Source organism: Stylophora pistillata, chromosome 5 (assembly GCF_964205215.1).
Source record: "Stylophora pistillata chromosome 5, jaStyPist1.2, whole genome shotgun sequence".
Taxonomy (NCBI): Eukaryota; Metazoa; Cnidaria; class Anthozoa; order Scleractinia; family Pocilloporidae; genus Stylophora; species Stylophora pistillata.
The window spans coordinates 5,231,532-5,245,599 of NC_142523.1; the positions used below are offsets into that span (position 1 = coordinate 5,231,532).

Consider the following 14,068-nt stretch of genomic DNA (forward strand, 5'->3'; position numbering starts at 1 on the left):
TGAGCCAGAAGAGCAAATTTTGTTTTACGTGCAGCAACGTGAGCTCACAATTCTTTCTGGGGTCGAAACATCTTATTGAAAGCCACGGTTTCATTTTTGCATCTCCTTTAAAGAGCGCATGGAGTGCGATGACAAGTCAGGAAATGTTTTCTGCGCGCGCTTTAATGGCTTCGAATCACGTTCAACTTTCGAAAGGCATAAGCGGAAAGGTAACGGAAAGAAATTAACAGATACTTTCGTGGCGACTTCAAATTCCCGTGATTTCACGAAATTTCAAGTTCATCTGACTATGAAGGTTAGTTAATTTGAATATAAAAAAAGTCATGTGTATGTATTGATACATACCTACATATATCTTTACGTCTTTAATTATTACATGAGAACATAACCGCTATTGAACGTTGCTTGAGACGATTAACATTGAAACTTCCTCGCACTCAGTCCCTGAAGATTTTTTGAGGTCGGAGGTGTCTACTGCCTGTGGGCATGGACGCCCCATTGAGAAAGTACCTTCGTAGACTATTGCGGCAAGTTTGTAATGTTTCTGGTTCATATTATTTGCCTTTGTTTTCTTTTGTCGTGTGGCTTATTTCTTTCTCCGTATTAAATGTAAGGCTTACAATCTTTCTCCTTTCCAGGAATATTGATTAAAAAGCCTGAGGTTTGAATCCTCACATGCGTCCACCCAGAAGTTTGTCTTTCTGCTCTGCTATAAGAACGTTTGGTAGCGATGTTAAATAAATTGAGGTTTGAATCATCACAAAGGTCCACACAAATTTCTTCCTCTGCCCAGCTGATAGAGCAGATGTTCCTTATGAATATTGACCCAGCTCTTACTTTTTTTTTGTCTTCCAGCTGATAAGGTGATGCGCAATTTTTCTGAGATAATTGATTTTTGACTGATATGATATAAACAATTAGTTCTCGTGGCCCCTCTCAAGTTAAGCTACAGTCACCATTCCGTTCTGCAAATGCCATAATTTTTTAATGTTGTTCAGTTAAAAAGCAGATACTCTCCAACCTGGCTTTATTCTTTTTGTATTCCTTTGACTTTGAATGTCAAGGGTGCCGGAGAAAAGTAAATCCCCGCTTGAACACAGACACAGTCCTCTGGTGGTTACAGCCGAGAACCGACTTGTCTAGCCTCCGGGTTTGAGACCTATTTAACGGCTCAGTGCTCGTATCAATCAATGAAAATAAAAAAAATCATAAAACATAAAAATAGAAACGATACGGATACATCATTGCCGAGGTACCAGAGGGTAAGAACAAAGTATGGGCAATCTGCACTGCACCTCTCCTCGAGACGCGAAAATAGACAAGCACTGAGAGGAGCGCACGAAACTCTCCTCACAGCTGGGATCACCTTCTCTAGGCTGACTGCAGGAGGTTCGAATCCTCGCAAGGGACACAGATTGCAATGGTTTTTCTTTCACTATCCTATAGATGATACCATTAGCTTTCTGTGATCCATCTTGTCTGCTGGGAATGAAATGTTTTCTTCTGAAACACTATCCTCAAGCTGAAAAAGAAGTGTGCTTGAACTAAATTTGCAATAGCTATAAACTGAAGCTAAACTCAAGTATTTGTTCCTGACAAAATTCCATGCAAGTGTGACGTAAATTTGACATTTGCTTTACATTTACCTTGCTCATTGAGCAAAGCTGTTCATTTGCTATAAATTTGCATTGGGATCTAACAAAAAAAGAAATAAAAACCCTTATTTAGTGGCCACTTGCCAGTTCCCTGAGGGTGGCCCATTTACTGGGTTCAACTGTATTCAGAATGAAATTTAATGTAAATGAAACTGGAATTAAATGTGATTGATCTATTTACCTTTGCTAGAAATCCGAGGGAAATAATAATTCAGGCCACAGGCCTGCCAATCATCCACTTAGAGGCTGATTACATGAGTCAGGCTGGCCTGCCCACATAATGCCATCCTAGCAAAGAGTGAACTCGGCTCATGTAATCCACCCTTACTAAAACAACTAATCGGACAAACAAAAGTGGCAGGCCTCTGCCTACCACAGACATAACATTTTATTTTCATAAACACTGCGAACATATATTGCACAAAACTAACAAATTATTTTGACTTCGGCCGAACAAATTGTCTACAATATAAATAATGTGTTCTATAGCTCATGCCTCCAAAAATCAAGTCACAATAAATCCTAAGAAACTGTCATTTACAATTAAACTGAATAAATAGCTTTATTAATCAAAAGCATTGGTATGCAATTAAAGAATGGGTAAAAGAAAGACTTCTGTCACTTGAAAGCACTGATTTACAAGATGTGCCACTTTTTCACCTGCCAACTTACAAAATGCCATCGAGAAAGCTTTCTACACCCATGTTACTGTCACAATAAATGGGAATTTCAGAGAAATAATTCAAACAATAAAAATGAATACATAATAGTTTGTGTTTCCAGCACTCTATAAAGGCAACAAAAAATAACTGTCTGCATCAAGCATTACTATAATGAGGTTAGCACTTTTGGTTATTCTCTGTAGTTGGTCTTTTTCTTTCTTTTTTTTTTTTTTGTATATGTATTGTGAAATTTTTATTTTCATGGATCAGTGTAAATTTTGTTTCATATATACAAACAATGTTATTTGTGGAAATCTCCCTATGAAGCTGACAGACAGTATTGATTTTACAGAAATACATATTAATCTGTTGACTTCGTCCAAAGCTTCAATTGATACAGGGTGACAATTTTACATACACATTGGCAGTACAACAAAAGCACTGACTGACAAGATGTGCCATCTCATCATCTGCCAACCTATGATGTGCCATCGAGAAAGCTTTCAGTGCCCTTGTGGGAAAAAGTCTTGGCAGGAAAAGAGCAGATTCCTCACTCCCTGAAAAAAAAAAATACAGAACCTAAGAAACAGTGAACAGCTTCAAATATTTAAGCTAATAGCGCTATCTACTGCGAGGATCGTGCATCATACGTATCTAATACCGCAGTTCAAAATATATAAACTTCATATATTTCATTGTATCTGATTTATCACTTTCACGGGTTTAATACGAATCGACTTAACGGCCTGCTCCCAGTTGGCTTGTTAGCTCAATTGGTAGAGCGCTGCACTAGTATCGCAGAGGTCAGTGGTTCGAGTCCCGTACAGGCCTCATTTTTTCAGGTGTGATTTTCGCTATTGCTTAAATTAGCGTTATCTACTGCGAGGATCGTGCATCATACGTAAATTTCCTTTGTTACAAGATATCCTTAACCTACACACGGCTACATTTTCAGATATATTTTTAACTAACCCTTTTGAAACTTTAGTATCGGTATGAAGCTGTTTACTTGAACAAGTAAAGTTCGAACGTGTAGTTCGTGTTTTCCCGCCTTTCTGTTTCCTTGCTTCCAATTACACTCGAGTCTTCATTTGTACTGGCCAGCGTTAGCTAGGCACAGTACGATAAACATCACAACGAGGCAATATGTCAACAGGAGGTCGTTGTTTGGTTTTAGAAATATTAATTCGCGCGCTTTTTTGAACCTCAATATTCCGTTTGACTACTTTGTTAACAAAGCATCACAAAGCATCCGAGAGAAGCACTTGTAGTGTGGTTATTTTACCGTTAATTCGTAGTTAAAGCAAGTAAGAAAAGAATATGGCGGAAAGACGATTGCACGATCAAAACCATGATGTGGTTCCAGCGGCGAAAAAAGGATTAAAGTGTCCGACGATTGCATTGTGCTGCTGGAGGAGTTGATCCGGAGCAATCACGCTCTGGCGAGCGAAAATGTAAAGCTTCGGCAGCAGCAAGAGCGCAGCAACAAAGAAAACTCTGAAGCGCTTTAGCGGATCGAGGGCCGTCTTCAAACTGTTGATAATAATGCAGCCAACGTCCGTCGGCGCCAAAACAGAAGACAAAGGCGAACGACAGTAGTAGTTCCACCGGCTTGTCGAGTGAGTAAAAAAACATAACTGATAAGCATGAATAATGTGATATGTGTTCATAATTTGCTTGAATCAGTTCTGTTTCGTGGAAGATTATCTTTTATGTTGAGTACATGTTTGGCGCGCGAATTATATGCATAATTAACTTAATTATTTCGGCGGTAATCATTTGACATGATTAGATGTGGTTACAATTACTTGATAATCCTTTACCATAAACAGGTCTACCAGAAAAGTTTTTTTCCTCCCTTTTGTTTCAACGAGAATTATCTAGTAGGAAAATTCATTTAATCATTTTTTCTCTTGGACCCTTTTGACCTTGCCTGTTTTATTCACATAGATGGGTAAGGTTAATTTTTAATTGTGCTTGTGTCGATTGCTCTACATCATCTAGCCTTCAAACAACCAGGGTTTTTAAAAAGCGTGAAAGTAGAAATAGGACAAACGTGACAAACCGATTGTTGAATTTTTTTTCATTCTTTTAGAGAACTGTGAGGAGAATGTACAAACTCCTTTTGAAAAAAGATGACTTTAGTGGTTTCTATCTTGACGAAGAGTGAGTAATATCTTTTTAGATTCAGAGATATTTTGCTTTATCTTGATTGAGCGAGGAAATCGAGTCTAAGCTGCTGCTTGAAATATTGAGATGTTATGTGAACACCTTATGGTGGTTACAGTCGAACCTCGATTATCCGGACTTTTCGATTATCCGGACTTTTTCTCTGGTCCCGTTTTTTTCATGATTATTAATGAGCTTTGATCTTCCAAACTTTATGAGGTAAAAAAATTCAGAGATTATGTCTAAATTCAGGAAAAGTGCGTTTAAAACATTGCCTCCTCCGCTTTCAAAAGATCGAGCACTCGGAGAGTCATCGAAGCAGATTTTTATCTTCATTTCTTTTGTTTACATTATTGTCTCATTAATATTCATATTTTCGATTATCCTGACTGATTACCTAAGTCCCAACAGGTCCGGATAATCGAGGTTTGACTGTACTTTTGTCTTAGTGTTAATGTTGTTACTACAGAATACCAGGCTTAATTGTATTAGTTGTTTGTCTTAGAATAAATTCTGACAGCAACAAGATCCTTTTTGAGCGGACAATAGAGCAGGCAATACATCAACAAGGAGGACTTGAAAAGTGTCCTTGGACAAAAGAAGTCATAGAAGGTAGCTACCAATAATCATAGCACATGCATTTCACTTTTACTGGGGTGTCATTACATTTTGTGGGTGAGCATAAGGATTTTGCACTCAAGCATATTGATGCATATCTCCTTTATAACAACTTGAGTTTTATTGAAGGCGTTGGCTTGAAAACATCCTGGCAAAATTGTGCTCAAAGTTGGTCAATTTGTCTATTGCCCAGCCCTTAATGATACCCCTGCTTTTAGTCTCTACCATCAATTCGTGTCTTTTACCACTTTCCCCTCAACATAAATGTCATCATAAAACTAGCATTCAGTAACACAGTTAGATACCCTGAAACCTCTAATGAGCACCTTCATTACATGGTCAAATTTAGGACAAGGGGGGGGGGGGTGCATTTTATAGTTTTTCCTAACTTACATATTAACTTTCCCAAATGTTACAGAAATTTAAATATGTTGCAAACTGAAATTTTCGGGTTTATTTCTTGTCTCTAGATCTGAAACACTTCAGTGTAGATCCTCAAAAAAGCATACTTTACACCTTAGCAATGAATCACTAAGGACATACTAACTTGGCAGATATTCTAAGGTGGCCTGCCATAAATTATTATAAATTTGAACATTGTCATTAATTTATGTGGGAATCTTTTTACAATCAGCTTCTCATGGCATTTTCATAATCATTTCTTTAAACAGCTGCTTTACAAATATATTTCAAATATGTGTGAAAACACAGAAACTGAAGAGTGGTAACCACTATGAGGCTCATAAACAAAAAACCTGGAAGAGTGGTCGCCAAAGAGAGGTATTTATTGGCTAGGATACTATTTTGAACATTTTACTTTTCATATACCCTGCTGTTCACAAATGATGGGGTCCGACAGATGTTCAATGTTACCAGACTGAGTACACCCTCAAGTACACTTGATCAGTGGGAGGGAAGCTATTTCCCATTGAATGTCTTTATTTTGGCACTTCAAAATTGGATGGCTTTGAATATAGACACATCTAAGGGACTATGTTCTTATTAGAGAAATTGTTAAATAAGTGAGGTATTCTGGTCTGTATCTAGAGCCTCCCAAGAAAATCTTTGTAAAATAAATTTGAAAAATATTAAAATGTGATGTGAAATAAATGATAGTTTGTATGCACCATTTGATGGGAAAAAAAAAGGACAAAGAGACCCTATATTATAACATGCTTAAGAATTCCATTCTTACATTGGGTACACACATATATATATATATATATATCAAGAGAAATTAGTGATTTGGATCATATTTTTCATTTGAAGTCCTATAACACCCTTCTCATGCCTGTTTAATTTTTTTTATTTTTTTTAGAAGTTAATGAGACAAACTACAGCCCTGGAGCTGGTCAACTGGGCCAACCAGCATGAAAAGGGGAGAGCAGCAGAGGTTCTTGTCATGGAGGCAATGAGCAGTGAGGAAAGCTGCTACGAGGATGACGATGGAAATACCTCAAAAGTAACAAAATACTCTGTGCATCACCTTCAGTGGGAAAGTAGGAGAATGAAAAAAATTGAAAAGAAACTTGACAAGGCTTATAAGAAAAAGCTCACTTCAAGAGCTAAAGAGAGAATCCGTCCAGGGTTTATGGGCAACCTTTTCTGAGATGCCCACCTACTGAAAATTTTCCAGAGTGGGCAATAATACAGTGAGAAAATTGTTTTACTAATCAATGAAATCGAAAATGTACAAAATATTAAGCCAAGTCTAGAATGAGGTTATTTTGCATGCCTGCATGAGGCTTCTTTTTCATTGAATAATTATGGTCTCATCTTAAGTAAGTGATCGTGAATTCTTCAATGTTAATAAATTTCCTCCACATGAGATACTTTTTTCTATAGAGATGTACACATCATTTTTGTATATCAAAGTTTCAGCTGCATTTTAGAGTAAGAGAACTGTTTTCTAATACTTGTTTACTAAAAGAAATTAAGGTATATGATCATATTTAATAAGTATTACAGTTGTAATAATGTAGCAAATAACTGAGAGTTATTGCAAATTTAAGTCGATTAAGAAAATTTTTCTGAATTTTAGATTGATAGGTTGAACTTATATTTTTTATTGTTAGACAAGTATCATTTCAAATCACATTTCTTAGTAGCTGGATTTGAGAGTACAATTTGTGAATCAATAGCTTTTTGTGTAGTTTGTTACTACAGCTAGTTATATAATTTGTGTATTTGTCATACTTTTATAGTGGTAAATATTCTATTACCTGCTTGACGAAGATTATATTATACATTGACAAAAGTGAAACAATTTTAATAAAGTATGTCAATCAGTAATTCAAACATTTGGACATCTCTTTTTTTAATTATGTATGGGGCTTGACTGGGATATCCTCAGCTTCATTGTAGGTTTATGTTATCTCAGGGGAACAAATGAGTTTTGAACGAAACTATTTCATCACTGCAATTTCAAACACTTTGTTATTACTTGAATGTGTGATGCTTCTTTTTCTATCAATTGTAAGGTTGCCCAAAATATCATAAGTTATTGGGATATAAATGAGGGTGTGATTAAGCAAATCAAAAGTCAGTTGAAAGTGAAACCTGCAGCCTTTAGAGGCGCTTAAAGGTCACTTAATGATGAATGTTAACAAAACTTGAAATTTAAGAGAATCAGAAAGTACAACTAAAGATGAATTACAACAAAACCTGTAACTTTAAGCAGTACTTAAAGGGAAACAAAAGATTGAAGAAACCTTTAAGATACATTTACAAGTGGAAGTTTTGGTTGACTAAAGTTGACTTTACAAGAATTAAGAGGATTCCTAAATTCAATTAAATGGTTATTTAGGTTTGCTTTCATGTGATCTTAAAGTGTTCATGAAATGGTTATTTAGGTTTGCTTTCATGTGACCTTAAAGTGTTAACTAAATGGTTCATAAGGACACTTTAATTGACTTCGGAAAGTTCAATTAAAGATACATTTCAGAACTTTCGTATGTCACCTAAAGATGACTTAAATACTTCTAATGTTAACCTTTAAGTTACCTTTAAGGAAACTTAATTTAGTTATTTCATCCTGTGCTAGTAAGTTGAGTTTTATTCATTTGAGAGTAGATTTGGGTGTGGCTATCAAAGGAGCATCGTATTTATTGTTTATATGCCGTTCAAATAGTGAAACTGAATCTGGTCACAATTAAAGGGCAGAAAAAGCTGGCAAACATTTGAATTCAGCATGGTTTCTAGAACTTCTACTAAATCGACAGTGGTTGGAGGGGACCGATTTTAGTGGATGCCTTACGCGCGTGTCCTCGCAATATTCAGTCTCACTATCACTGAATGGCATTGAAAACAGGAGAGAATTTTCCTCAATATCGCTTTCTGCTGATGAAGCAGGTTTTTTATTTGAAACTTCTGAGTTTAACTGGTGGTTATTCGTGCATTTCAGTTTTGAGAAATGCTTTAACTTTTCCCTGGGCAAGGTTTTTTAAAGCTGGGTTAAGATAACCCTGGCCAGTGTTGAGGTGAAATCTGATTTCAGATCTAAACTTGGAGAAAATTCAATAGGATGATTTTTGTCTAGAAATTGATTACTGGATGCTCTATAAAGAAAAGACAAATTTGTCCTGAAAAGTCTTTTGAACAAAGGAATAAAGAAACCCTGATTCAAATTTAACCGATTTCGCCAATCTTGTTTTTTGTAACATATAAGTTTAACATTGAAAATGAAACTAAACAAACAGTAATAACGCAGAATTTAAGGAGGCCGAACAGCTCACCTTGCAAAACAGAACGTGTCTTCTTTAGTTCGCTGATGGGGTGTCTAATGAAAACAAAAGTAAGAAAGTGAAATGAGGTTTGCACTCCAACTTGCCATATGATACGTTCACGAATCGTGGGGAAAGCAGTCTTTTTATCAGAAGCTTGTGTTCTTGAATGTGGTTTGTATAGTTTAAACCTTTACAGTAACGCGGACCACGTGACTTCTTCAAACACAAGATCGATGTAATTAGCAGTAGACAGGTGATGAGAAAATAAAACCTTATCAGCTGAGGGTATTTAACAATTATTCCACAAGCGCTTGTTGGATATGAGATGATAGATAGCCAACGAGGCGCGTAGCGCCGAGTTGGCTATAATCATCTCATATCCAACAAGCGCGAGTGGAATAATTGTTTTATTAAAAAAAACGCCCCCAAGATATTAGACAAGTTCTCGACTTTATTTTGTAAGAAGAAACCATAATGGCTAAGCCTGTAAAAAGTCTTGAATTGCATTATCCAATATAATGATCCAGTTTTAATAATTTCTAATATAACACTAAATTCTCTCTACTGACCAACAAGATAATGTAAAAAGGAGCTAGAAGGAAAAATTTCTGATACTATCATAGATTTCAAAGAGCATTCAAATAAAAAATTGCGTCGAATTTTTATAGCATCAAATATTCACAATTTTTTTAAACTCATTTTCTATCATTAAATTTCTCGCATTTTTTTATCCGAAATATTCAGTTTTCAAAGCGTGAGAAGAAAAATTTAGATTTTCAATAGTTATCCTTCGTCAAAATATTAATTATAATTTGTCCAGACTCTTTTATGCAGGGCTCGACACTAACGGTAGCCAACTAGCCACAGACTAGTAGCAATTCAGTTTTGGCTAGTGGTTTTCCGTTTCCACTGGCCAGTTTGGCTAGTAAACGAATTGACATTGTCGTAGCATATAAGATGTCACCAGCCACTTGGCTAGTAAGTTGAAAAGTTAGTGTCGAGCTCTGTTTTGTCTTACTCATTAGGCGAGAACTAAGGAAAAAAGATGATAAATGCAAGGATCCCGTGTGATAACAAAGAGCTATGTTTGATCGGTTGAAAAAATATTATTTAAAAAGGCTAATGTACCAACATGACTTTCTAATTTCGCCCATGAGGTTCGTTGAAAGACATTGTTGTTCATTATTTTTGTTCTGCTCGGTATGAGGTAGTGAAGAGTTTATTTAAAACGTGTGAGGTATATAAACTATTTTCTTCAGTCTTTATATTTGCTGCTTACCCTTCAACAAGAAAGCGTCTCTTGTTAAGTGGTTTAATCGTATGACTGACGAAGCCAAGAGTGGAATAACACTTTCCCTGCGAAAAAGAAATGAAGGACAATAACTTTAGAGAAAAGAGTATCCCCCAACTAAATCAGTAAAGGAAAAAATTGTTTCGAAAACCTTTAAACCTTCCCCCTTTCCCGAACCTCACAATGGCGGCTCCGGCGGTATGTAACTGGTTTGCAGAAATTTCTGTAAAGGTTCGATTTGCACATCGTGGAGACTTAGAGGAAATATTTTCTTTATTCGAGGAGAGAGCATTTTGCCATTTCAGTCAGTACTAATGCCCCTAGAAAGCCGCTAAATTTTCGGAGCGAGCAAGTCAAGACTTTAACAGTCAAAAATCACGATCATGTACATATTTTAGAGGTGAAAGTTATTACAATATTTCTCAAAGTTTATTGAGAAGCACTTCACATAGCTTTCTTTTTGTAAAAGTCTATGTTTGTTTGACAGATCGTAAATCTACAGGAAACAAATTCCTAATTTTTTGCTCCCCGGAAAACAACTGTGCGACGTTTACTTCCTGCTTTGTTATTGGCTAAAATAGAATGATTCATGTTACCGCGTGTCTCTTCAACAAAGAATCATAGATGAAATCAAAATGTGCTAAGAACAACATTGGTCATGTGCCATCTGGGATCTGTTTCCGAAGAGATGCACGAAAACATTGAAATCTATTTGTTAAACATTTGACGACATAGCAATCCGAAATCCTAACCTTAGAAGTTGTCACGCATGAAAAAAGTGGTAACTTTGTCGTGTGGTAATTTGTCCCTAAGCAGTCAATGGATGAGGAATTTGTGTTTCCGTCACAATTCGGCTATCCGTAGTGGGGTGACGTTGCGAAACTGGTCTCAACATGTCTCCAACACTTATGGGCCATCGAATTATATTTGTGCCTATCGAAGGGGCACCTATTTTTGCGGTTATATTAAACCTAAAACGTGTCATTGAGACAGGAAACAGTTCGATATTCTTTTCATGGCCGAAGATTACAAACTATGCCAAGAATCCTTAATAAGTACTAGCAGGTGATATGTGGTTTTCCCGCTGAAGGAATACCACGTCCCGCAAGCCTCGTGAAGAATACTGAAACATTTAAAATTTTTACCTTCTCTTTCCCAAGGTCTGAAAATCAATCCACTGTTCTTTTAACCCTTGAGTCATTGAGAGTGCCACTAAATCAAAATGATGGTGATGAGAATGAAGAAAATGATCATTAACTGATTCTTCAACAAGTTCTCCTTTTTGTTACCATAGGAAATTTATAGAGAACAATGTGAAGAACATGCACACTGACATTAAGGCGAGAGCAGCGGCAGTACTTCGTGAGAAGGTTCGCCTCTCACCAGTGTGGCCTCAGTTCAATTACTAGATCTTTTCGTGCTCTCCGTGCAATTACCCTTCGTTAAATTACTAGTATAACAATTCCAAATTAGGTCCCTCAACACAAATGCCTCATTGGCAATACGTAGATCATCAAATTACCAAGTCTCTTTTTTATTTACCAATGCTACATATTTCCTTGTTTACCAGTCCTTAGAGTGTGTTATTGATCTCTCCTAGGGGTCAAAGGTTAAGAGTACGCTCGTGTCTAGATCTGTCTGAGACAAATAACGCATGGCTCGGACAAACCTGCTGGAATACATCAACTTAAGAAGGCTATTTTTCGGGAGATTTTAGAGACGAAAATCGAGGAATATTCAAATGTAAAAAAAAAAAAACATAAACAAATAACGTATATGAGAACGATCCTTCGCAGTAAAGCACTATTTGAGCAATAGTGAAAATCAGACCTGAAAAAAATTTCAGGCCTGTACGGGACTCGAACCACTGACCTCTGCGATACTAGTGCAGCGCTCTACCAATTGAGCTAACAAGCCAACTGGGAGCAGGCCATCAAATAAATTGCTTTACTGCGAAGGATCGTTCTCATATACGTCTCATAACCGCAGTTCACACATATGTTTCATATGTTTGTTGTTGTTTGATTTATCATCTACGGGTTTATATCGAATTTATTTGATGGCCTGCTCCCAGTTGGCTTGTTAGCTCAATTGGTAGAGCGTTGCACTAGTATCGCAGAGGTCAGTGGTTCGAGTCCCGTACAGGCCTGAAATTTTTTTCAGGTCTGATTTTCACTATTGCTCAAATAGTGCTTTACTGCGAAGGATCGTTCTCATATACGTCTCATAACCGCAGTTCACACATATGTTTCATATGTTTGTTGTTGTTTGATAAACAAATAAATAATCGGCTGAGGGAACTAACTTTTCGATCGGTAACAACAGTCAGGGCTGTGGCAATATTATCAAACCAGCCTAAAGCAAAATCGTGAATGGGGTTTCTCATCAAAGTCATCAAAGAAAATTGGTGCAACGGTCCGTTTGGGCGGAGAGCATCATTCTAGGGAAGGAATCATAAAAACCACAACAGAATTTCGACTAGACACGTTAATAAAGGTTATGTATGTATGTATGTATGTATGTATGTATGTATGTATGTATGTATGGCATGGTTGGCATGCATGTCACTGTAATTCTTTATAATCACTCTTTAACATTATCATCATCATTTCTTCTTTAATCTTATTCTGGTCTTGTCCCATAATATAAGCGGTTTACCCTCTATTAACAATCAAGGTTACAACCTGCAAACTGCATGCAAAACTACTCGACAGTGCCCAGGTCTTGATCGAAAAACCTTGTTATCGCATTCTTTAAGCCTTCCTTTCAGGAAAAGGTTGAAATGATGCCATTCTAGCAGCTTGCGTAACTGTAATTTATTTTTGCATTTACTAAACCGTCTATCGGCCAGTAAACAAGCAACCAAGAGGCGAGCGCTTACAGACGGCGAAACTCCCAACGAGATGCGATCGTTTTTGCGGCTCCGTTGCCTTTAATCTCAATCCAGCGCCCAAGAAATTTATGCTTAAGGGGGTTGTTGTTCAATGTGTTTAGAATCTAAAGGTTCTTCCTCGATCAGAATTAGTGAGTTGAAAGGTATATAACTAACAAGCAAAGCATTCCAATGATTTATCATTTAAGCCCCCCTTGCATTCCGTGATTAGGATTTTTAAGTCCCAGTAGTATCATCTTAGTAATCATAGTATCATCATAGTAATTAAAGTTACTATGAAATTAAACATTACTTTAAAATTTACAAACACCTCTTCATGCTTTTTTCCCCCGGGAGATAGACTGCGTTGGTACCTTTTTTTTCTTCTTAATGTGAATCAGTTACTCGCGGATGTAATGTTAAGATCGCAAACAGGCTCATTTGATAACGATTTGTGGAGTTAAATATAGCAGCAGATATGCAAAAAACATGTTCTTCGTGTTTTTCATTCCCATGGTGATCTATCTTAGCCATAAATGGCTCAAATCTCATCAATTGTTTGTTCAGTCGATCTGAGGTAAGAACATTAACGCAAAAACAAATAAACTCAAGTATCGTCATTAGCTTAATAGGATACAGAAAAGTCGCCGACGGGCCGCAGTTAAGAAACAACCATAATTAAATGCTTTCGCAAGCTGTTTTGCTTCAATTAGCAAAGCAATCTGCACGAATTAACGCCTGTAATGGGGGCGGTCGCATTTTGGGGATGAGTATTGATGACAGATAGAGAATACGACTAAAATACTTAATTCTCCGACACCGTTGGCGAGGAGAGGGGGGGAATCGAAGGGGGGGCGGCGTTTCTCGGAGTTCTGGCTCATGACTGCTGGTTCCCCAAATCTTGAGTCTATTTAAGACCAAAACTGGCAGTTTTTCTGCATCATTTTTGCAGATATGGCTTCATAGAACCGCACTTCGAAGGCGTAACTAAGCCTAGAATCGGTGCCAAATTCAAGAACTGGTTAATATTGACCCAAAAACTCAGCTCAGTTGTTTATTTTTCCGGTGATATATCT

At 36.9% G+C, this 14,068-nt stretch overlaps 2 long non-coding RNA genes across 7 annotated transcripts; one reads left to right on the top strand and one right to left on the bottom strand.

Moving 5' to 3' along the window:
* Nucleotides 1-2,000: 2,000 nt before the first annotated feature.
* On the bottom strand, nt 2,001-13,226 carry LOC148729969 (uncharacterized). 3 transcript variants are annotated; one of them, XR_016001560.1, is made up of 5 exons: nt 12,426-13,226; nt 11,266-11,332; nt 10,109-10,185; nt 8,839-8,882; nt 2,001-2,874 (listed from the first exon to the last, which is right to left on the bottom strand). It is a non-coding gene; the product is annotated as an uncharacterized LOC148729969 (long non-coding RNA). The 3 variants fall into 3 exon arrangements; XR_016001562.1 differs by lacking the exons at nt 8,839-8,882; nt 10,109-10,185; nt 11,266-11,332; nt 12,426-13,226 and adding an exon at nt 3,603-3,741; XR_016001561.1 differs by lacking the exons at nt 8,839-8,882; nt 10,109-10,185; nt 11,266-11,332; nt 12,426-13,226 and adding an exon at nt 3,290-3,429.
* On the top strand, nt 3,796-7,402 carry LOC148729970 (uncharacterized). 4 transcript variants are annotated; one of them, XR_016001555.1, is made up of 5 exons: nt 3,796-3,936; nt 4,413-4,483; nt 4,992-5,098; nt 5,776-5,884; nt 6,423-7,402. It is a non-coding gene; the product is annotated as an uncharacterized LOC148729970 (long non-coding RNA). The 4 variants fall into 4 exon arrangements; XR_016001559.1 differs by having other exon boundaries at nt 5,007-5,098; XR_016001558.1 differs by lacking the exon at nt 3,796-3,936 and adding an exon at nt 4,205-4,271.
* Nucleotides 13,227-14,068: the final 842 nt, after the last annotated feature.